Raw genomic sequence first — 25,177 nt, 5'->3', positions numbered from 1 at the left:
GCTAATTTAGTTAATAATTTCATCATGGTAAACAATGTTTTGCAGCAAGAATTTCAGGATTGCAAGTCTTACAGGTTTTTTCTGCATGTTTGTGTTTTAGTTACAAATACTGTATCTACACAGATATTTCAAGCTGAGAGTTTTGTCCTTTTTTAAAAAAAAAATTCTTAAAAATTATAAGTTTGACTAAAATATTGAACAACTATAATAATAAATGAACATATATTTGAAAATACATAAATGGAAAGTACTGGCTGAGCTAGTGAATCAGCCCTCTTAGTTTAGAGCTATTATGGCATTGAACAGAAAAGCAATTCTTTTGCATAGAAGAATAAAAGATCTGACACACATTTTACAACGGACAAGAATAAATGTTACTTTCTGCACCACATGGACACATCTCAGTGGTAAAGTAGAACAATAACTCCTTGGAGACTCATCAACCCAGAGCATTGATGACTCATCCAAAACATTTGGGTCATTCTAAAAATAGTGAACAAATAGCACTTGCTCCCCTTTATGATTTATACAATGGAAATGGGTCCTATGAGAATGGGTAACCTTTCTCCCAGTTTTGATCTATGACAGTGGCAATGTCATCACTACTGAGCTTGAACCATGAAGGATGCAAAGTGGGAATAATCCATCAGCCAGTTGTCCATTCCAACTAATGAAAAACTGAATTAGCACAGAGATACAGTAATAAACATTACACTTTGTGTAACTATCTGCAAATTCTTTAGTCAGCATACTAAAGCTGTACTACCTCTTTAATGCTTAATTTCTAAAATTTCAAATAAATCATTCCTAGAGATGTAATTTATATTCCTTATAATCTACTTTGTTATAGACTCAGTGCCATATTTTATTGATTTAAAAAAAACGACTTTTATGTAATGAGCACTATAGAAATGTAAGTTGTTTTATTAATAGTCTCCAGCAGATAAATGTATGTACTAAGAATCAGATCTGGTGAAGCTTCTCCAATCCAAACTTTAACCTGTCTTTTCTCTTTCAGATGCTGACAGACCTACTGTGGGTATTTCCTGCATTTATGTTTTTATATTTAAAAATTAATGTCTGATATAGTCTGAGGCAGCCACACATCACACATTAGCCCATTTCAGTGCAGAGCAGCCTGAACTGAGGTGATCTTTCAGGAATCTCCAAGGGGTTAAAAGGTTGAAGATACTGTGAGAAAGCAGAATTATATTATAGAGATGGTTTCATCAGATTTAATTTAGTTTTCTCCCCTGCTTTACTCTTCTTAACCTTCAAATCTCTCCACAGCCTTGTCCTGCCTGCTTCCATGATCTTCTCCATCCAGCCAGTTGTCCATTCCAACTAATAAAAAACTGAATTAGCACAGAGATACAGTAATAAACATTGCACTTTGCCTATCAATCTGCAAATTCTTTAGTCAGCATACTAAAGCTGTCCTACCTCTTCTCCAGGCTTACGTCTCTGTATGCACTCTCCAGCCCTCCAACACCAGCCTATTTCTTATCCCAGATTCCTTCTGCTCCTTCAATGGCCATTCATTCAGCAGCATGCCCCTGTATTCAGGAACTTCTTGTCTTTAAATACCTCCATGAGATCCTCCTCTAAGACTGTGCTTTTGCCTTACCCTCTTCCCTTTCCGCCTGCTCAGTATCCACTTGCTTTCACCACCCTCCCAAACTACTTTTATGTAATGAGCACTATATTAATAGATTTTAAATAAAAGATTACTTAGCTTATTAATCAAATGCACTGTGATTTCAACATTAGGGAAACAATCAAATCAAAATGGTATTTTACTACTTGATGATGATGGATGACCGTTTGCTGGCAAAATTCTATGGCTTATTTTTTTTTATTCGTTCATGGGACGTGGGCGTCGCTGGCGAGGCCGGCATTTATTGCCTATCCCTAATTGCCCTTGAGAAGGTGGTGGTGAGCCGCCTTCTTGAACTGCTGCAGTCCGTGTGGTGACTGTTCTCCCGCAGTCCGTGTGGTGACTGTTCTCCCACAGTGCTGTTAGGAAGGGAGTTCCAGGATTTTGACCCAGCGACGATGAAGGAACGGCGATATATTTCCAAGTCGGGATGGTGTGTGACTTGAAGGGGAATGTGCAGGTGGTGGTGTTCCCATGTGCCTGCTGCTCTTGTCCTTCTAGGTGGTGGAGGTCGCGGGTTTGGGAGGTGCTGTCGAAGAAGCCTTGGCGAGTTGCTGCAGTGCATCCTGTGGATAGTACACACTGCAGCCACTGTGCGCCAGTGGTGAAGGGAGTGAATGTTTAGGGTGGTGGATGGGGTGCCAATCAAGCGGGCTGCTTTATCTTGGATGGTGTCGAGCTTCTTAAGTGTTGATGGAGCTGCACTCATCCAAGCAAGTGGGGAGTATTCCATCACACTCCTGACTTGTGCCTTGTGGATGGTGGAAAGGCTTTGGGGAGTGAGGAGATGAGACACTCGCCGCAGAATACCCAGCCTCTGACCTGCTCTTGTAGCCACAGTATTTATATGGCTGGTCCAGTTAAGTTTCTGGTCAATGGTGACCCCCAGGATGTTGATGGGGGATTCGGCGATGATAATGCCATTGAATGTCAAGGGGAGGTGGTTAGACTCTCTCTTGTTGGAGATGGTCATTGCCTGGCACTTATCTGGCGCGAATGTTACTTGCCACTTATGAGCCCAAGCCTGGATGTTGTCCAGGTCTTGCTGCATGCGGGCTCGGACTGCTTCATTATTTGAGGGGTTGCGAATGGAACTGAACACTGCAATCATCAGCAAACATCCCCATTTCTGACCTTATGATGGAGGGAAGGTCATTGATGAAGCAGCTGAAGATGGTTGGGCCTAGGACACTGCCCTGAGGAACTCTTGCAGCAATGTCCTGGGGCTGGGATGATTGGCCTCCAACAACCACTACCATCTTCCTTTGTGCTAGGTATGACTCCAGCCACTGGAGTTTTCCCCCTGATTCCCATTGACTTCAATTTTACTAGGGCTCCTTGGTGCCACACTTGGTTAAATGCTGCCTTGATGTCAAGGGCAGTCACTCTCACCTCACCTCTGGAATTCAGCTCTGTTGTCCATGTTTGGACAAAGGTTGTAATGAGGTCTGGAGCCGAGTGGTCCTGGCGGAACCCAAACTGAGCATCGGTAAGCAGGTTATTGGTGAGTAAGTGCCGCTTGATAGCACTGTCGACGACACCTTCCATCACTTTGCTGATGATTGAGAGTAGACTGATGGGGCGGTAATTGGCCGGATTGGATTTGTCCTGCTTTTTGTGGACAGGACATACCTGGGCAATTTTCCACATTGTCGGGTAGATGCCAGTGTTGTAGCTGTACTGGAACAGCTTGGCTAGAGGTCCAGCTAGTTCTGGAGCACAAGTCTTCAGCACTACAGCTGGGATGTTGTCGGGGCCCATAGCCTTTGCTGTATCCAGTGCACTCAGCCGTTTCTTGATATCACGTGGAGTGAATCGAATTGGCTGAGGACTGGCTTCTGTGATGGTGGGGATATCGGGAGGAGGCCGAGATGGATCATTCACTCGGCACTTCTGGCTGAAGATGGTTGCAAACGCTTCAGCCTTGTCTTTTGCACTCACGTGCTGGACTCCGCCATCTTTGAGGATGGGGATGTTTGCAGAGCCTCCTCCTACCGTTGTTTAATTGTCCACCACCATTCACAATTGGATGTGGCAGGACTACAGAGCTTTGATCTGATCCGTTGGTTGTGGAATCGCTTAGCTCTGTCTATAGCATGCTGCTTCCACTATTTAGCATGTATGTAGTCCTGAGTTGTAGCTTCACCAGGCTGGCACCTCATTCTTAGGTACGCCTGGTGCTGCTCCTGGCATGCTCTTCTACCCTCCTCATTGAACCAGGGTTGATCCCCTGGCTTGTTGGTAATGGTAGAGTGAGGAATATGCCGGGCCATGAGGTTACAGATTGTGCTGGAATACAATTCTGCTGCTGCTGATGGCCCACAGTGCCTCATGGATGCCCGGTTTTGAGCTGCTAGATCTGTTCTGAATCTATCCCATTTAGCACGGTGGTCGTGCCACACAACACGTTGGCTGGTGTCCTCAGTGCGATGACGGGACTTCATCTCCACGAGGACTATGCGGTGGTCACTCCTACCAATACTGTCATGGACAGATGCATTTGCGACAGGTAGATTGGTGAGGACAAGGTCAAGTAAGTTTTTTCCCTCGTGTTGGTTCGCTCACCACCTGCCGCAGGCCCAGTCTGGCAGCTATGTCCTTCAGGACTCGGCCAGCTCAGTCAGTAGTGGTGCTACCGAGCCACTCTTGGTGATGGACGTTGAAGTCCCCCACCCAGAGTACATTTTGTGCCCTTGCTACCCTCAGTGCTTCCTCCAAGTGGTGCTCAACATGGAGGAGGACTGATTCATCAGCTGAGGGAGGACGGTAGGTGGTAATCAGCAGTAATCCTTGCCCATGTTTGACCTGATGCCATGAGATTTCATGGGGTCCAGAGTCAATGTTAAGGACTCCCAGGGCCACTCCCTCCTGACGTATATCACTGTACCGCCACCTCTGGTGGGTCTGTCCTGCCGGTGGGACAGGACATACCCAGGGATGGTGATGGAAGAGTCTGGGATGTTGGCTGAAAGGTATGATTCTGAGAGTATGGCTATGTCAGGCTGTTGCTTGATTAGTCTGTGGGACAGCTCTCCCAATTTTGACACAAGTCCCCAGATGTTAGTGAGGAGGACTTTGCAGGGTCGACTGGGCTTGGTTTGCCGTTGTCGTGTCCGGTGCCTAGTGATCCGATATAGGCATTGCATCAATAATTCTAGACTTGTATAAATTTAATAGTAATCACTGCAACGTTAACTTTGCTGTTGCTAATCATCCAAGCCAAACAGTATTAAACAATCATTAACTCTATGTTGGGGAACTTTGCTGAAATAAACTTGCATTTAAAAAGCAGCAACATTAAAATTAATAATATCACTGTGATTAGTTAGTGGTCCTTTCATTCACAATGATATGATTATCCCCATCTAAAGATGGATATGGTGTTGCCAATAATACATTTTGCATTACAATTGTGAACTCTGCCTATGATGCTTACAATAATCATCAAAGCAAGGCTTCACAAATAATGCCTTATTTTTAAAGTGTAACCTAATGTATTATGCTGGAAAAAATAGAAATGGAAATAACTTCTTTATATGTTTCCCCTATCTGTGCTTATTAGCTGATCTCAATGGGGCACTACTCGAGCTGCTACAATCAAAAGAAAGAATGTGCATTTATACAGCGCCTTTCACCACCTCAGGACATCCCAAAGCATTTCACAGCCAATTAATTACTTTTTGAAGTGCTGTCACCGTTGTCATGTAGGCAAACACAGCAGCCAATTTGTGTGCAAGTCCCATAAATGACCAGATAATCTGTTTTAGTGATGTTGGTTGAGGGATAATTGTTGGCCAGGACACCGGGGGAACTCCCCTGCTCTTCTTTCAGATTTTACATCCTTGCTAGAGGGAAGAAATGGCCTTTCTTTGATGCTTCATCTGAAAAACAGCACCTCGAAGTGTTGCAATTCCAGCTAGATTATATGCTCAAGTTTCTGGAGTGGGTTTAAATGCATGACCTTCTGACTCAGAGGTGAGAGTACTACCACTGAGCCAAGGCGCTCAGCTTGGCTAATTAGCCTCAATGTCCCTCAACCAGGGAGAGGGGGGAAAAAAATCATGCAAGGTTTCCATTCCTGATTGTTATCCAGTGTCTGCTGCTGGAAAGTGTATGGGCATTGGACAGGATCAGGCTAGCCTATGATGCTCCTACAGTCAAATAGCCTGGTAGCACTCACTTTCTAGACATGCATGACAAATGAACATTGGGCAAGGTATTAGAAGGCTTCCAATGCCCATGGAAATGTATCCTAGCATGAGTCTACATCCTAGGAGAGGAGGTGAGGAAACTTGGCATGAACAAAAATTCTTTGTAGTATGGACTAATTTAAATATGTAGGGCCCAAAATTCCAAGAGTCCTCTCCGCTGGCAGAAATTTGGCAGAGCGCAACTCAGACACCCATGCCCAAAGATGCTGACCCCATCCTAAACTGCAGGGATGGGGTCATCTGTTGGGTGGGCCATCGGCATCTGCAAGGGTGCTTCAGTGGTGCCCGCTCCAATCCATCCTTGTAAGGTGAAGCAGCCCACAGCCACTCTGCCTGATGTCCTCAGAAGCCCTTCCCAGGCCAATGATAAAGCAGTTTTTAAAAAATCTTCAGCTTCAACAGAAGCCATTTGCTGGAATGACAAAGGTCCAGGATTGATTACCTTAGCCTGGGAGACTTTAGGGGCATTTCCTGGGCCCACAATGGAACTCTTGCCAGCTCTTGATTAATCAAAACACCTTGAACATAATGATTTTTGTATGTTCACTTATCATCCATTTGTTTTCAATGCAAAAATAAATTGTTGATATAAGCAGTCTCTGCAGCAAAAAGCTAACTGAAAAAAACCCCAAACTTCAATTGTATGCATGTCACACAGTTAATATGAACAAAGATATAAATAAAAACAAAAAACAAACAGCAAACACAAACAAAAACAGAAACTGTTCTCTCCACAGATGGTGACTGACCTGCTTTGCATTGCCAGCATTTTCTGTTACTGTAGTTTTGGGAGCTCAAATGGAGAACAGAAGATCTTAGATTGCCTGGTCCACATGTTTGTGATCCAGTCCCATTGAGCGCAATAGTTCCTGCACTGCTCATGGAGATGGAACTGAGAGTCTCATCTGTAGAGGGCAGCAGATCCTAGGTTGAATAGTGGAGATGTGGGGATGAATGAATATTTTGGCATTTGGCATGGTTGCTTTTGGAGACTGGAAATATTTATGTAGAAATATAAAAGAAATTCTGCAGAATCGGAATCCCTTTGTAATAAATGCCTCGGAGATATGATTATTCAGCTGAATTGCAAAGGGAAGCTTGTCGGCCTGAGCAGATGCTATCACACTGTCTGGACTGATCGTATGAGACTGGCCTACAATACCATCCAATACTCTAGTAGGTTGTTTTTCCATAAAGGCCACCATTCTCCTATCGGTGTTTTTTCTTAACTGCCCTCACTCTGTTTACTTGTTGTACAGATTACTGTGTAATATGGTGCACTCTTCCATTTTTTTAAAAAGCCAATGATACATGTATTCATACTGTTGTATGGAATTTACATAAAAACATAAAGCTGGAGTTCCCCAGTATCTGTGAGTTTATCCAGTGAATAACTGAGCTGTGGAAACCAGGAAGATCCTGGGTTCGATCCCTGGTCCATGATAAGTTAGCTGACCTCAGCACCTGGTTCAGGAAGAGAAAATAAAGCCAGATAGGTTCCTCTTGCTGATTTCTAGCCAATAGCTCATGCTGAAAATACGTACATCGGGAAAAACATTATCAGACTCAGCTGTGATATACCCCTCGCTGCCCACACCCCCTTCCCCTGTAGTCAAATAGCCTGCTGACATTCACTGTTAAGACTTATAATGGTCATTTGGACAATGAATCGAAGGTTGCCTTGTGTCCACGGAATCATACCTCAGCAAGGAATCAACATTTCATGAGAGAAATCGGATGACAAAAATAAATAAAAGAAACACCATGCAAAAATACTAAAACATTGCAAAATCTCTTTTCTGTCTACTATATTTTATAATGGGAATGAAAAATGTATTCTACTGAACAGGTGTGCTTGCAAGGGCACCAAGAAGCTCACTGTCATATTATCCGATGTTCAGGTAATTGCTATTTAATCCATAAATTAACTTCTTAGGTTTGTGGCACAAGACCAATCCTGCTGTACATAATTACCAATTAAAGCAGAGCTTTATTGCTTGATAAACAAATTAATTTCTGAAATGCCAGCAGCAATGGGTTTGGAGTCATTTCACCTTCCTGGAATTTAAACAAATGTTACTATTCTCTCTTCCTTAGTAAGTGCCCTTACAGTGGTATTGGAATTGGCAAAGATTCTGCATGAGTTTTTTTTCCCCATTCACATTTTAAGTTCCTTCTTTTATCCCCAGTCCCCCTGCATCACTCCCTGGGAAGTGTGGTGATAACTGCTTGGTCCTTACACCTCTTCTAATGTTACTTTAACACCTTGGCCTCTCCCCTACTTCTTGGACCCCTTCTCTTCCTTTGAGCACATCATCTTGTTCCACCCCTCTTGCCTCTCCTTTAAAGTTCTCATGTCTATTGCTCAAATTGCTAAGTCCAAAATTCTGCTGCCTGTATCTTATCCCACACCAAGTCCCACTCACCCATCACTCCTGTCCTAGTTGACCTATGTTGGCTCCCAATCCCCCAACACCATCAATTTAAATGCTTCATCCTTGTGTTTAAATCCCTTCATGGCCTCACCCTTCCCTATATCTGTAATCTCCTCCAGCACTACATCCAAAACTCTCCGTTCCCCCAACTCTAGCCTCTTGTGCATCACTCCCTCCCTTTGCCCCACCATTGGCAATGTGCCTTCAGCTGCCTAGGCCTCACATTCTGGCACTCCCTCCTTAAATACCTTCACCTCTCTCTCCTCCTTTTAAGACCCTTTTGGTCACCCCTCCTAAAATCTCATTCTTTGACCCTGCATCCATTTTTTTCTGATTATCCTTCTGTGAAGCATCTTGGGATGTTTCTCTACATTAAGGCACTACATAAGTGCAAGTTGATGCTGTTGTGGATACTGGGAAGTGAACAAGGTTGGCACTGCCTGTCAACGCATGAAAATTAAAACATTAATAAGTGAAATAAAATTAATTAGGAAATACCTTTGGAGGGGGAGAAGTGCATTTATAAGCATGCCCTTCTGGCTAATTATTGCAGCTTTGCAGGATAAAATAATGTGCTGTAGATGTGGCTCTGTCAAGAGTAGTGAGATGCAGATGCGCAAATTTATCCTCATGCAGTAAGTACCTAATCTTTCCTGTATCTAAGGAGAGGCAAGACGCCAAGTGTTCCCTGACAAGTAAAGAGGGACACAAAATCTGTAGGTTCAGCAGCCCTGGGTTATTATTGCTTACCTTTCAAGACCTGAAGACCAGTTACAGAATGACACTGGATGAGTCCCAAGACCTGTTAATGATGCTTTTTCTACTGTGACTGATTCTGGAGGCAAAATAAATTTTAAGAAAGTTGTAAAGGAGCATTAATTTCTACTGCAGAATTTGCTGCTTTGGCAGGAAATTTAATCTGGAGATTTTGGTAATTTTGGAAAGGGTACATTAAATTGTCATATTAGTCTGGAAGCAATTTTAACTGCTCTACTGCTTTTTCAATTATCAATATACCATCCATGATTCAAACTCCTGATATGAAATCTGCCAATAATTCTATCCAACAGCATAACCTATTATATAATATTACCCCACTCTCACAACCAGAGGAAGATAGCATGAAATTGAGTGGTTATTTCAGCTGGGGACAGAAATAAGAAAATTAAAGAAAGTTAATTATAAAAAGGTACAGAAATGTGTATTTCATTCAGGAAAGCGATAAATGATGTATTCTCGAATGCACAATGGAATATGTCAAAATTGCAAGGTTTAGTGGGAAGATCTTATATTGTTCATATCACTAAATTAAGGAGATTAATCAGGTTTGAGAATATTTCAGAAGGAAACTGTAGGTAGGTCCATTTGAGCAATTATGAATTGATATGGTTTAATAAGAACTAGTTTTCTGATGCATTCCATATTCATTAAAATATTAGGAATGTATATAGGATTGTCAGATAACTATCCATCTGATTTTTCTCACAGAATTGTGGACAGACACATTTTCAAAATGTGGGCTAGAAATTTAGCCATGTAGCGGCCGTTGTTTCGACGCTACACAACCTCCTGAAGGTCCAAGATGGCATCTGGGATGCGTGCACATGCTTCTAGCGTGACGTGTGCCGGATGCCATCTTGGTAAAGGGTTTAGCGCACGCAGATAACGAACGCCGGCAGCACGTAAAGTAGGGAGAATATGCCTTAGATCAGTGTGCAACGCTGATTTAAAGTGATAGATGCCATTATGGCACTTAACACTCCACTCCAATGCATTGTCTTAACCACAAATACCAGAACATGTCTTAGACGGCCTAGAGGACCCCCACTAGCGCTACTTAAAGTGGCCATGCAGGATTTACAGGTTAGTTGCTGGATTATTGCTTTTGGCTGCTGATGCATTTGTATCTGTTTTTGGAGGTCTCCTATACATGAATACTAGGACGAGGGGACAAAGCCTAACATTTGGAGCCAAGGCATGCTGGAGTGAAATTGGGAAACGCTTCTACACACAAAGGGTGGTAAAAGTTTGGAACGTTTTTCTGCAAACGACAGTTGATACTAGCTCAATTGTGAATTTTAAATCTGAAATTGATAGATTTCTGTGAACCAAGGGAATTAAGGGATATGGGGCTAAGCTGGGTATAAGGAGTTAGGCCACAGATCAACCATGAGCTCACTGAATGGCAAAACGGGCTCGAGGGGCTAAATGCCACTGCCACTTGCTGCCTCCTGTTATGTGCCACCTTCTCCTGCAAGAGGGGCATGTGTTGGTGAGTGTCCTGAAGGACGTTTGGGTGATGTGCCTGTCATGGTTGAATACTGCCAGTGTGTGTGACCTGTGAGTTGTGGGTGTGCGGCTTGCAACAGTGATAATGTGTGAGGGTGAGAGGAAGCATATGATTGGAAGAGTTGAGTGCTGAATTGAAAGAGTTTGTTGGTATGTGGGTGATGGGGGAGTGTAGTGCATGGAGCAGTGAATGCGGCTAATGGTGTAGTTGGTAGGAGATGCCACTCGACAGTTAACCTCACTCACCTTGACCACTCGTATCAAAGCATTGAACTTCTTCCTGCACTGCATCCATGTATGTGGTGCTATGTACCTGGCATTGACTTCATCCCCTACTGCCTCCCGAGTATGTATCTGGAGGGCCTCTTGCCCAACTGTGGATATAGGATGCCCCTCCTGCTGTCCACCCCTTGCATCACGGCTGCTTGTGCATCATCAGAGAACCTTGGAGCACACTCTCTCACAGGCCTGATACAAACTCAGACAGGCAGGTTGTTGAGGTCTGGCATGCAGATTGGAGGCTGTGGGATTTAGTAGTGCGCAACCTTTGTTCAATGTTTTAACATAACTCAACAGTTTAAAAACATAGGGACGGGACCTGTATTTGTGTTTTACGTGTGAGATGTCTGATCTCCATTCAGACTCCATGTGGACACGTATCTTATTTTTTGCAAAAAAGAGGTGCAGCCTGCATTTGAGACGTGAACAAATCACCCGAGATTTGCACCCCCCCACCCCCAACCACTGGTGAGAAGCGGAGAGAACGGAGAAAATGGAGAGACGTACGCAGCTATGGCTCCACGCTGCACATCTAGCAGGTTCACCAATTTAACCCCCTCCGCCTTTATTTATGAGAGGCAAGTAAAGTACAGGGTTGGGGAGTCTGAGAGAAGAATGGTCAACAGATTCTAATTGTATATGTAATAGGAAAAGGAATCAGAAATAGTCCCAAGACCAAAAGAAATATCTTGCTTAACCCAAAACTACAATATTTTAAACCAATATCCAGTCTTAAATAGGGCCTATGCATTATCAAAACATTTGTGCCAAAAGGAATTTTACAAATTGCACAAACAATATCTGCTAAAAGAAAATCTGCCCAGGTTCACCAAACAGGGCAGGGTTGTGAATACAATTTTGAAAGGAAATTTAAATCTTTAAATTACTATAAGTTTTGGCTTGTGCAGTGCATTTTTAACGCAAAATGCCATTACAGATTGAATGTTTATTTTTTGTGGACATTGCTTTTTGTTCACTGGTTTAGAATGTTGTCAGCAGTTTTTTGGTTAGGTGTGACTGCACATCCCCTTTTTATGATGAAAATTTTAAACAGAGCTAACATATAAAACGCTGTGCATGTCAAAATATGTTTAATGCCAAACATGTTCTAGGACTGTGTCAAAATTCTACTTAAGATGATAGTGAAGGCATACAAAAAAAAATGTAATTCCCTTCACTCTACTTTCATATTATGTTGACTGACCACATGCAGAACTGGACATGGTTACAACAACCTCATTTAGGAAGAAGTGGTAAGAGTCACCACATACAGTCAGCCACAATAACATATAAAATGAGAAGCAGATGCATGATAATTGAACAGTAGCTTTCTTCAAGAACTGCACCTGCCATCACACAGGTGTTCGTTGGTTTGTCAAGAGGCAATTTATTTTCCAAGTAACTCATTTTGGTGGAAGTCAAAACACTTTCATTAAAATCTTTTAAATATAGTACTGAGAAACAAAAACCAGGAAAATATTATTAAATACAAATGATTCTGGCAAGTCAGGGGAGAAGAGCAACCTCACAATTAACTGTAAAATGCAAGCAATGTAATGCATTAGAGGATGTTTATTTGCTGCTCATCAACATTCAGTCCACAGCAAGCAGCAGCAATCCTCCACTGTAAATACACAATCAATTATAAAATATTCCTTTTTCTATTTCATAGGAAGTTCCGGCACAGAAGGGGGCCATTTGGCCCATTGTGTCCGTGCCGGCCGAAAAAGAGCTATCCAGCTTAATTCCACTTTCCAGCACTTGTTCCGTAACCCTGTTCGTTCCGGCACTTCAAGTGCACATCCAAGTACTTTTTAAATGAGTTCAGGGTTTCTGCCTCTACCACCCTTTCAGGCAGTGAGTTCCAGACTCCCACCATCCTCTGGGTGAAAATAATTTCTCCTCAGCTCCCCTCTAATCCTTCTACCAATTACTTTAAATCCATGCCCCTTGGTCACTGACCCCTCTTCTAAGGGAAATAGGTCCTTCCTATCCACTCTATCTAGTCCTTTCATAATTTTATATACCTCAATTAAATCTCCCCTCAGCCTTCTTTGTTCCAAAGAAAACAACCCCAGCCTATCCAATTTTTTCTCATAGGTAAAATTCTCCAGCCCTGGCAACATTCTCATAAATCTCTTCTGTACCCTCTCTAGTGCAACCACATCTTTCCTGTAATGTGGTGACCAGAACTGTATGCAGCACTCAAGCTGTGGCCTAACCAATGTTTTATACAATCTCCCTGCTCTTATATTCTATGCCTGGGCTAATATAGGAAAGTATCCCATATGCCTTTTTAACCACCTTATCTTCCTGTCCTGCTACCTTTGGGATCTGTGAACATGCACCCCAAGGTCCCTTTGTTCCTCTACACCTCTCAGTATCCTCCCATTTATTGTGCACTCCCATGCCTTGTTTGCCCTCCTCAAATGCATTACCTCACACTTCACTGGGTTGAATTCCATTTGCCACTTTTCTGCCCACCTGACCAGTCCACTGATATCTTCCTGCAGTCTACAGCTTTCCTCCTCACTATCAATCACACGGCCAATTTTTGTATCATCTGCAAACTTCTTGATCAAGCCCCCCACATTCAAGTCCAAATCATTAATATATACCACAAACAGCAAGGGACCTAGTTCCGAGCCTTGCGGGACCCCAGTGGAAACAGCCTTCCTGTTGCAAAAACACCCATCAACCATTACCCTTTGCTGCCTGCCACTGAGCCAATTTTTGGATCCAACTAGCCACTTTCCTTTGGATCCCATGGGCTTTTACTTTTTTGACCAGTCTGCCATTTGGGACCTTGTCAAAAGCCTTACTAAAATCCATGTACACTACATCAAACGCGTGACCCTCATCGACCCTCCTTGTTACCTGCTCAAAAAGTTCAATCAAGTTAGTCAGACACGACCTTCCCTTAACAAATTCATATTTCAGTCAAAAGATTACAACTAAAAGTCAAGAATTAGTTTTAGGTATTATTTCTATTTGTTTTGAATTCCATGTGTTTCATACAGTCAACTGTGGTTAATATATCAGTAAACAACACTCCACTTACAACATCTTACATTGATCAGCCAAAACTTCAAAGATTGTGCAATCCATCCTTGATTAGGTGGAATGTTGTCATAAAAAAACGTCACCACAAATAAGATTAGGAAGCCTCTGAGCACCATTCAGGATACAGTGGAATTTGACTTGAGCAATCACTGCTTATCTCAATTATTCAGTTTTAATGCGCAAATCGATTGTTATAACCAAAGTCCACTGTACATTTTGCTTTACTTATTTTTTCATAGGATTATTCTTTGGGCAAGTCCATCTTTTTTCTGTAATTTTTAAAAATCCTGTTCCTTTGCCACTGTCGACCCTGCCACCTTGCAGTCAAGAGGATGGACCCAGAGTCTGTTCTCAGGCTGCCAACATTGGCCTCTGTAACCAGCCGCACTTGGCACCTCCCTGCATGGCACAGCTCAGTCAGAAACCGAGCACATTGGGGCTTGAATCTGTGCCTGAACCTGTTCTAAGGCACGGAGTACAGTGCGAGTGCACCAGCCCTATCAGGAATATCTTTTCTAGCAATTTGTACAATAAATGTGACATCATATCTCACAGAACCACAATTTATAAACACTAGTGGATCTCTTGTGGCATTGCTTGTAGGTAGTCCTGGGCCTGCAGTGCAATTTCTTATGTTTACCACAGTCTAAAGCAGTCTAAAAGTTACGATAGTTTACCAATTGCCATAATACTGCAATTTCACTGAAGCAACAGAGCTTATGACTGATATTACACACATTACTGAAGCTGAAAAATACAGGCCTCACAGATATAATATTATTACATCGAGTTACATCGAAACCACAGCACAGAAACAGGCTATTTGGCACAATTGGTCTGTGCTGGCGTTTATGCTCCACACGAGCCTCCTCCCTCCCTACTTCATCTAACCCTATCAGGATACCCTTCTATTCTTTTCTTCCTCATGTGCTTATCTAGCTTCCCCTTAAATGCATCTATGCTATTTGCCTGAACTACTCCTTATGGTAGAACGTTCCACATTCTTACCACTCTTCGGGTAAAGAAGTTTCTCCTGAATTCCCTATTGGATTTGTTAGCGATTATTTTATATTTATGACCTCTAGTTTTGGACTCCCCCACAAGTGGAAACATTTCCTCTGCATCTACCCTATCAAACCTTATTATCTTAAAGACTTCTATCAGGTCACCCCTCAGCCTTCCCTTTTCTAGAGTAAAGAGCCCCAGCCTGTTCAGCCTTTCCTGATAAGGATATCCTCTCAGTTCAAGTATCATCCTTGTGAATCTTTTTTGTACCCTCTTCAATGCTTATATATTCTTTATATAATATGGCGACCAGAACTGTGCACAATACTCCAAGTGTGGTCTAAGCAAGGTTCTATAAAAGTTTAGCATAACTTCTTTGCTATTCAAATCTATCCTTCTAGAAACGAACCCTAGTGCTTGATTTGCCTTTTTTATGGCCATATTAACCTGCATTGCTACCTAGATCCCTTTGATCCTCTATCCTGTTTAGACTATTATTATTCAAGCAGTATGTGGCCTCCTTATTCTTCCTACCAAAATGCACCACCTCACACCTATCTATATTGAAATTCATTTGCCAATTACACATCCATTCTGCAAGTTTATTAATGTCCTCTTGCATTTTGACGCATTCTTCCTTTGTATTAACTACACCTCCCAATTTGGTGTCATCCACAAATTTTGAAATTGCACTTCCAATTCACGAATCCAAACCGTTAATGTAAATTGTAGAACATCACTTCCCACCTTTTGCCAGTCTGAGTAGCTATCCTTAACCCCTACTCTCTTTTCTGTTTTGTAGCCAACTTGCTATCCATTCTGCTACCTGTCCCCTGACTCCACATGCTCTGACCTCAGCCATGAGTCTACAATGTGGTACCTTATCGGAGACCTGTTGAAAATCCAAATATATTACATCTACTGCATTACCCTTGTCCACTCTTTCTGTTACTTCTTCAAAGAATTCAATAAGGTTGGTCAAGCATGACTTTCCCTTCTGAAATCCATGCTGACTATTCTTTATTATATTTTTGTTCTCTAGATATCTTTCTATTACATCTTTGAGTAAAGATTCCATTATCTTTCCTGCCACCGATGTTAAGCTAACTGGTCTATAGTTCCCTGGACATGTTCTACCTCTCTTTTTAAATATAGGAATAACATTAGTTGTCCACCAGTCCTCTGGCACTATTCCCTTTTCTAGTGAATTTTTATATATATGTAATAGTGCCCCTACTATCTCCTCCCTAAATTCTTGTAATCTATTTACCTACAACTTTAGAAACTGTTTAAGATGAATGTAACTTTGTTCTTCTCTCCCCAGATCCTCCTCTTTTCAGTTATTTACATTAGACAATTTATTTTGTTGCTTTACTTTACAACGGATTTGCAGTATTATCAATATTCCTCTGCAGCTTCCTTTAGTCTTCTACAGAATTATTTATCTTTCCTATTTTGGTATCATCTGCAAGTTTCGACACTACTCTCTCTAGGCCTATATCCAAATAATTGATAATACACAATGAGCAGAAGTCATCCCTCCCCAGAATCCCTTTTCTCAGTTTATTATTAAAGATATAAGATTACAAAAGATATTTCCCCCCCCCCTTCCTTAATTCCCACATTTGTGGTTTCTGCCAAAGCAGTTATTGGTGCAGTAGTGCACCAGGAAAGTTTTTCCTACTGTTGAATCTCCAATGACCAGGTCTTAAATAGGTAGTCATTTTGCCACGATCCGGACGTGGCTGGCTGGCTGACTGACTTGGCTGCAGTCTCTGACCTCAGCATCAAAGCACCTCAAACATCCTCAACACAAACATCAATTCCCCTTCGAGATATAATCAAACACTGCATCCCAATCAATTTAACAGCTTAAGCTATATAAATTGCTGATAAAACTAAATTTACATTTATGATATCTTTTCCTTGCAAGTCACACTTCACTGATATTATCTGTCGGGTGACATGGGTAATCATGGTGCACTCTGGGTATTGCAGTTCCACAGGAGCAGGATGAAAACAACAATTCCCATGATGCATTTCTCTCATTCGCAGAATTCATTCACAGGCATTTGAAATCCCTAGTAACCAAGGCCTAGGTGATACTTCCAACTCTTCCACTGGAGAGAGGAACAAACCACTGCTGTGGAAATTTCTCAGATTTCTAGCATTACACGATACATTTTATGGGTGAGTTTATGGCTTTAGCAGAGGTTATTTAATTTCAGATGTTTTTCTTATATTATTGTTATTTCTATGACTACATTTTCAACTGGGTCAGACATCAAGATGCAACTGAAATCACCTTTTAAAAAATTAACTAAGCAATGTGATTGATATACATTGCAGCATTTGAATTGGTTATGATATCTTCCCTAATTTACATTTGTGACTCAGTGTGGTTAAATATCTTACCTGAGCCATCAGAAAATGAGACTTGACATTTTTCTGGTGTGGACAAATCTAATATGTCAGCCTACACAGTAAATTTGTGACATACTATATGAAGACTTTTGATTACAACAGAGAAAGTGCACATCAGATTCTATTCACTGGATTCTGTCAGATATCACTCCATCACCATGGAAAAGAGTACCCACACTAAAACGTAATTCAAAAAATATTTGCTGAGTTCCCCTGATGGCTCAGTAATGGTATTGCCTGGTGTAGTACCAAGCCACATGGACCACAAAGGTCCTGGATTTGATCCCCAGTCGGTGCTGAGCTAACTGATGCCCACCAAAGCAGCAGCAGAAATACTGGCCTTCATATCCCCAGGACTAGCAAGCAAAAAAAAATTATCCAGGGTTCCTGCTCTTGATCACTATCTAGTGACCTCTGCTGGAGTGTGTGTGTGTGTACGTGCGCACACGCCTGTGAACAGAGAGCAAGGACAGGATAAGATTTGGCTGTGATGCTTGGGTTATCTGGTGCCCAAGGAACAGTATCCCAGCACAAGTCAATACCATCACGAGAGGAGAAAATTAGTCAGAGAACAAATATGGTCACAGTTTTGGGCAGCATAACAATTCCAATATACCTGAAAATCAAGAGACGAAAACAGCAGTTAATCTTCACATGGTGCACAAAGGCAACAGAGAGTCAATAAAACGGTACTCACCTCCTGACCAAGTGATGGATTCAAATATCAGTTAACTAGCTTACTGCGTCACTTCTTGGACAACCAGATAAAGTACCATGTTCAAATGAGCCAGTCCATCTGGAAAGAGAGAAAAACATTATTATAGCCCATCTTCACCCACTCAAATAGTACCTCCTGCCAGCTGACCATAGAGCAACACTAATATCATTAATAGATGGATCAGCCTTCCACAGTATCCTGCCCTCCCAACTGAAGAAAGTGTAGTGAGGAGAGGAGGAAGAAATATTTTTAACGTGCGGGATTTAGTGCAGTGTGCATAAAAGCCCAATCACATAATAGTATTGTTAATAAATGTGTACTGCAAATAAAGGAGTGATTATACTTCTGGCTTTTGAAGTATTTCCTGAGCCTGGAGAATAGGAGATTGGATTCTTACAATCATACTAATGTTTAGGAAGGTGAGGCGAAATCGCAAAGCAGAGATGTAAGTGGATTTTATAACAGTGATTTCTTGGTTGATTAAAAGGTATTCCCTACATTTAAAAAAACACAAAACAAAAACAAACTCTAGTCTACTTTAATGGAGTTGTTTAGTTGACATTTCATCTACAAGTATTGTGACGTTGACAAATTTCTGCAATTTCCTGTTGTATGTACTCAACCAGAAAATCTATAAATAAACTTGATATCTGCCACACAGTGTTAGTCAATTTGTTTACCAACTAGTTTCGGTGATTTGTTGGCACCACGTAACGAGTCAGATATTCTTTGGCCAATGCCATTTTGAAGTCTAGTTTCATCAACTGGATCAGCAATTAGCAATCAATTAGCGATTAAACCACCTACTGCATGAAGTAACTCTATAAAAACTAGTTAAAGCATAAGAACTAGTCAACAACAAATGTTGCCATATAATAAATTAATGTAATTAGCCTCATTTGGAAGACTTATGCAAGTCAGGTGCAACTCTGTTCAATGGCATACTCCAAATGTTTTTGATGTATGTCAGACACAGTAATGAATGACACCTAACAATCTGTATACACATTCTGGAACCAACAGCAGTTTAGAATATTGATAGAATAATTGTATACTAAAATCTGAACAGTTTATTTACTGCCAAAAAGTACATGTAGTACCTATCATGTGATGCCATAGTCTAGGGTTATTTACTAACTTTTTGGTCTTTACCTTTTAATTAATAGATCTGGGGAATACCTTGGATCTTACCATGACTCGGAGTTATGCTACAGGTGGCCCTGTCCAGGCTTTGGGTCCCTTTTGGGGCAGAACTAGGAGTTATGGCGTGGCTAGTAAAACCATAGCTCACTAATATGGCATGACCCCTTATGACCAGCCCCATTCTGCAAATATACTGGTCAGTGGCATTCCTCCTATTAAAAGGTACACTGCTGCCCTGGGGTGATGATTAGCTGACAAGGATAGGGTCAACCTGTCAGAGAAGGCACCAGCTCTTGAGCATCAAAAATGTCCTCTTGATACCCCACATTCTGTGGGGCAGAAGGGCTGCATTTCGAAAAAAAATTCCAGGCATTTCTGAAAGTATTTCTGCATTCCTTTTCACAGATGATATTGGCTCTAAAATTCTACAGGGGTTCACCAAACCTCTCACCATAACCCTGCCAGGAGACAAGCGGAACTCCTAAAAAAAACTATGGGGACTCAGCCTTTGCAATATAAGAGGGTCCTGTAATCATAGACTAAATGCTCAAGGCCATTAGTCTCTGTCCAGCTGCACTACCAATGGTATCAATCTACCCAGCACACCACACTCAACCTAACGCACTCAGGCCTTGTGACAATTGATGGTTTATTTTCTGTAAATCATCACTTCCTGACATTTATGCTCTTCCAACTGTGACGCAATACCTGAATTCTTGCTGTATAATGGCAAGGTAACTAAAGCAAACGTGGATTTTATAAGATATTCTGAACAGAATAACATTGTTGAGAGTTAAAAGCTAGTAGCTCAGCTGGTGTTTATGATGGTGTGAGAAATGCTCAACTGAATTACAGCTTTCTAATTGTTTCCCAGCTTTGTGTAATCCTATATGTAACCTACACACCTTTGTTTGAATCTGCACAGCACTTTGTGACAAATGCTACATTGTTCTGCCAATGGGGCAACGTCATAAAACAGTGAAAGAGTCACCCCACCCAGTACCACTGTGTGGTAGGTGTGATTGTTTTAGAATTAGTATTTATAGTCTTGTTCCAAGTTATTTATAGTACAATACATTTCTGTTATTATGTTTTGCATCCGAGCTAGTGACAATAACAGGTCTTTACTTCAATGCTTGGAAAGTTTACCCTCCAAAAATCATTCAAGGTGACCCATTTTGTAATTAAAACTTTATGGGGATAATTAGTCACTTTTTTGCACTGATTGCTAACTCAAGCTTGTGGAGATTTTGATTATTATTATCCTTAAACAGAGTGTTGCAGAGCTTTAATTGGATTGCTTTGGCAAGAACAATAAAGAAAGTTTCACAGATGTGTAGAGATATTGCATAAAAGTCAAAATGGATGGCAACAGGCATCAGATTTTTTTTATTGAATGGAGATCAATTGAGAAGAAAATATAGAGAACCACAAAATTCAACAGGATATGAAAATAGATTGATACGTTAGACCTCAATATCCCCTCACTTTCTTTCCTGAAGGTGGTAACTGACTCCAGAGGAGTTGACAGCCCTCCAGTACCTCACTCAATTTGTCATTGTTCATGTATGAGGCTGTAACTCAGCAAGTATCCACAGGCTATTCAATCATGAAGGGCATCACAGCTTCACCCAATCCTAATCTCATCTAGCACGCAAGTGCACACTTTGCAGGAGGCCTCACTCAGGGATAGGAACCCTAGATGTGATTACAAAATCATAAGATAATTACAGATGAGGAAAGCAATTTGGCCCATCTTAATTCACATCCAGAGAGATCCCAATGTCCACCCCCCCCCCACTGTAGTATCCAACAGTTTCTTAAATGATTCCAGGGTTTTTGCCTCCACTACTCTGTCCATAAGTTTATTCCACAAAAATATCATTTTTTTCCCCTTTTTAGCCCAAAGTGTTGAAGTCAATCGTAGAGACCCTTTCACCACCATGGCTGCGACCAGCTAACTCAGCACAGACCAGGGATACAACCTGAGACCTCCCTGGCCTGTACGGCCCTGTAGCACATCACGCAGTGCATTTGTCCACTGAGTAATCAGAATTGCTATAAACTTCAATTAAAGATTTGGCTCTATGTGACACTATATTTGGAAAGCATAGTAATTAATGGGAAGATATGGTGACAAACTGGAGATATGTTGCACTAGGGCTGTATATCTCAGACAAAGCTTATAATAGTTATGTGTGACAGATAAGCACATGTAAAATAGCTAATTGCAACTGATTTGCAGATTCATGTTCATAATCATTTTAAAAACCAAAAGCTGAACTCCAATCTAAACTTTGGGATTTTTAAAATTCATTCATCTCTCCAAAGTTCAGATCACCAGAAATTCAAAGTTTCAATCTCAATTGTGCAAATGGTGGGGAATGCCATCTTTTATTAAGTCCTAAATCAGACAAAGAATAGAGCAGGAGGTAGAGCCAGTGGCATAGGTTGGGGAAAAAGAACTTTTTAAAAAAAACTGTAATTAGGTAAATTATTTCAATTGTTGCGTGGCTTCAACATTCATCTGCCATAGATGTACACATATATTTCTTCTCTCTCTCTCTCTCCCTCTACCTCCATACCCCAGGATTTCCAAGCTCCTGCCTATTTTCCAGTTCTTTGTTTAAATCCTGCAGATTTAGATGAACTGTTGTTAACTCCCAGGACCGGCTGCTCCTTTCTTTGCTGGTGCTGCTGAATGTACATTTCAAGGCCCTAGTGGCTTTGAAGCCACAGTAACGATTTGAATTTGTCCAGTTTTGATATTTTAATGTAAACCTTCCAATATCAGACCAGACAAAAAAATCTGCTGAAAACTGAGCAAAACATGGAAAACCTGACATTAACTGCTCCGTTTGCATCAAAAAAAATTTAATTCTTTGTCCAAACAGGATAGGTGACAATCTTAGCAAATTGTATCTGAAGTCAAAGGCCCAGAACTTCACTTTACTGGTTATTAGCTGCCTTTTCAGTGCAGTTTGACTGAAAGCACTGAAACTAAACTGCATGTAATGACTGAGAAGGCTACACAAGAAAAAGAAGCAGATCTGCATAAATTCCATTTTCTGAAAAAGAACATTATGCATCCCCTTAACAAACATATGCTGCCCTCTAGAGGTTTCCTTTCTCATAGCAGAATCTACTGTTCCTAAGATACCAACCCAGACTAAACAGTGGCCAAATTCCGCCTTTTGCACCATTCTGTGTGTTTGTAAAAGTCAGGATTTTTGCCAATCTGATACTCTAAAGTAAACTGCTGTTAATCACGCCCTCAAATAATCTAAGTTTATTTAGCCCTGCTAAAGCAATAGATTTCCAGCACAGACACGATGGGCCAAATAGCCGCCTTCCGTGCCATAACTTTCTGTGATTCTATGATTGTGCTGTGATGTTAAATGTTTAATCCATGCAAGCAGGTCGATAAAATGTAAAGTTTGAGTATGTAACTAACATTTCATGTGCTTCAAAACCAAAAGGAAACATTCAAAGGAATGCAAAGCCTTCCTGCTTACTTAGTTACAACTGATTTTCATAGAAAGGTTACAGCACGGAAGGAGGCCATTTGGCCCATCGAGTCCGTGCCGGCTCTATGCAAGAGCAATCCAGCTATCCCACTCCCCCGCCCTATCCCCATAGCCCTGCAAATTTTTTCCTTTCAAGTACTTATCCAGTTCCCTTTTGAAGGCCATGATTGAATCTGACTCCACCACTCCCTCATGCGGTGCATTCCACATCCTAACCACTCGCTGTGTAAAAAAGTTTTTCCTCATGTCACCTTTGGTTCTTTTGCCAATCACCTTAAATCTATATCCTCTGGTTCTTGACCTTTCCGCCAATGGGAACAGTTTTCTCTATCTAGACCTTTGTGATTTTGAATACCTCTATCAAATCTCCTCGCAACCGTCCCTGTCCCAAGGAGAACAACCCCAGCTTCTCCAAACTATCCAACTAAAGCCCCTCATCCGTGGAATCATTCTACTAAATCTCTTCTGCACCCTCTCTAAGGCCTTCACATCTTTCCTAAAGTGCGGTGCCCAGAACGGGACACAATACTCCAGTTGTGGCCGAACCAGTGTTTTATAAAGGTTCATCATGACTTCCATACTTTTGTTTCTATGTACTTGATTCATCTTCCCATTACCCAAAAGTGTAAGGTAGAACTTAAAGGCAAAGAGAGCGCGAGAGAGACATAGAAAGAGAAAGCGCGTGCCAGTACCCTCTCCCCCCACCACCCACCCAAACACACATATGTTCCTCAGGTTCATTGAGACAATACAAATAAACAAACTTTGAACAGCTAAGATTCCCTGCAACCCAAATAATCACATACTGTGCTATATTCTCAGGTAAGTTGCAATCGATTCCTTCCTGCCCACATATATTAAAAAAATGTAAGAGAGTACACAACTTACACACACCTGCACAGGAAAGTTGAGCTCCTCCAAGTGTAAGATCTCTATGATTAGATCTCACCTACCCTGCCAATCCTCTGGAGAGTTGAAATTGACATTCCTGGTAGCAAATGCTTCAGACAGGTCATGCCTGGAGAGATTTCATCACATCGCTGAGCAGAGACTCAGGGATAGAAAACCAAAGGTCACCAACCTGGCGATCTAGACACAGCACCTGATAGATGGGAATTACAATGCTATGGGTTTTCTGTAAGGCCTTAAAATTCCCAGTGTACATTGCAAAGTCCTCAATTATATGAGAATGACAAGTTCTCATAACATTCTGGATAGATATACGCCAAAATAATGCAATTATACTTAACAGATTCATCTGCAGATACAGTCAGAAATATCAATCAAGGAATAAAAAAAACTTGCTTGCAAATAAAATACAGAAATATTTGCTGATAACTGACCCACTGCAACAATTCAGACACAATTTTTGAGTTTGCTTCACATACACCTTTCAGTAAAAAGCATGATAAAAAGCAATTAAAGGCTGACCTAAGTTCTTAAAATGTTATTATTAATACAGCTTAGTTTAAGCTAAGTGTGGTCTTGCGCACCTTTTAAAACACATGAAATAATTTGATTTCTGCACATTGTACAGTAGTTCAGCCCATTAATTTTTGCTTTATTATTCAAAGATCCCACTTGTCTCATTTATGTAGATGCAGGAACTGGGATTAATTTCATGCACCACTTGGTCTCCAAAACAGTCTTGGTTAATCCTCTAGAAACAGTAGATTTTAATAATGTGCCTCTGTGGTAATCTAAATTTCTATCGCTATGATTCATTATCACTGTAAATATAATTATATTTTAGAACATAATTGGCAGCCTGGGAAACAGTGAAAAGGTGTTTCTGCTACTGAAGGTTAGCGGAAAGGCTGTATACAGCCAATGATAACTATTAATATTCTTGTAATAGTTTATCATGTTGAAGTGTCAAGGGTTAGAAATTTAAACTAGTTCTATAAAAACTTATTAAAAGATATACTCAGCAGTACCTATCTATGGATCTTAAATTTTACAATAGCAAATAATAACACTCAAATATATATAGCACTTCATCACATCGAAACGCATCAAAGTGCTACACACAATGAATTAGGTTGTAGTGTAGTGACTATTGTTATGTAGGTATACATTCCACAAGCAGCAATGAGACAAATCACAAGTTAGTCTGGGTTTTTTTTGCTAGTACTAGTTGAGGACAGAATGTTCTGAAGGGCCCACATCTGAAATGTCAACTTCTGTGCTGTCTCCACAGCTGCTGCCTGACCTGCTGAGTGTTTCCAGCTTTTCTGTTTTTGTTTCAGATTTCCACCATCTGCAGTGTTTTGTTTACACCAGGACAACTCCCTGCTTTTCTTTGAATATTACCCCATGTGATCTCAAATGTCTCTTTGAACCACTACAAAAGGCAGCCTCAACTTGATGTCTCATCAGAAGGACGGCACCCCCAACAATCCAGCACTCTCTTCGTACTGCAGTTT

The sequence above is a fragment of the Heptranchias perlo genome, chromosome 16 (genome assembly GCF_035084215.1).
Source record: "Heptranchias perlo isolate sHepPer1 chromosome 16, sHepPer1.hap1, whole genome shotgun sequence".
NCBI lineage: Eukaryota > Metazoa > Chordata > Chondrichthyes > Hexanchiformes > Hexanchidae > Heptranchias > Heptranchias perlo.
Note: the sequence above shows the minus strand (reverse complement) of the source record.